Source organism: Macaca mulatta, chromosome 2, assembly GCF_049350105.2.
Source record: "Macaca mulatta isolate MMU2019108-1 chromosome 2, T2T-MMU8v2.0, whole genome shotgun sequence".
In the NCBI taxonomy this organism is placed as follows: Eukaryota; Metazoa; Chordata; class Mammalia; order Primates; family Cercopithecidae; genus Macaca; species Macaca mulatta.
Window position 1 is genome coordinate 189,598,712 of NC_133407.1, and position 875 is coordinate 189,599,586.

At 36.5% G+C, this 875-nt stretch overlaps 1 non-coding gene across 1 annotated transcript; it reads right to left on the minus strand.

Moving 5' to 3' along the window:
• Positions 1-445: 445 nt before the first annotated feature.
• LOC114676664 (small nucleolar RNA U3) lies at positions 446-658 on the minus strand. Its single transcript, XR_003727703.1, has one exon. It is a non-coding gene; the product is annotated as a small nucleolar RNA U3 (small nucleolar RNA).
• Between the last annotated feature and the right edge of the window lie 217 nt (positions 659-875).

Consider the following 875-nt stretch of genomic DNA (forward strand, 5'->3'; position numbering starts at 1 on the left):
ATGACATTTTACTGTATGAATATTTTTATATGATATTCTGTTGTATCTTGATGTATTTTTTAACATCTTCAGGCATTGTTTTTATCTTCAGGCATTGTTCCTAAAGTTCAGACAAAATGCTACCTTCAAATGACCTGAAAAAGCACATTTTTTGTAGTGAAAGCTATCTTATCTAGGGAAATGAAATTCCTGATTAAAATATTAAAATGTCAAAGAAAGTTAACATTTAAAAACATTTCAAGTAATGTATCTGATTACTGGATGTATACACTGTGTAAACCAAGGAATACTGATTGTGAATGCTTAGAAAAATGTCAGTCTTCTGTAAAAAACTGTGGACGACGTATCTTCTATAGAACATCTAAGCAAATGTGCACATTAGTCTCTACATACTGTTGCTTGATAAACTGCATTAGATTGAATTAATTAGTTAATTTAAGTAATTACCTCTCAGACTCCATCCTCCCCTCTTATTCTTCTGAGGGAGGGAAAGAATGATCATCAATACCAAGTGTCAGTTGCAGCAACACAGCACACAGAGCTGGCTTCATGCTTAGGAGACAACGCTTCTCCCCTTTCCCATAGTTTCTGGTGCTCTACATGTTCAGAGAAACTTCTAGTAACAAAGCATAAAAGTGATCCCTGAAAGAATAGTCTTGATAAATGATATGGTTTGGCTCTGTCCTCCCTACAAATCTCATCTTGAATTGTAGTTCCTATAATTCTTACACGTCGTGAGAGGGACTGGGTGGAGATAACTGAATCATGGGGCTGGTTTCCTCTATCCTGTTCTCGTGATAGTGAGTAAATTCTCACAAGGTCCGATGATTTTACAAGGAACTTCCCCCTTCGCTCAGCTCTCGTTCTTCTTCCTG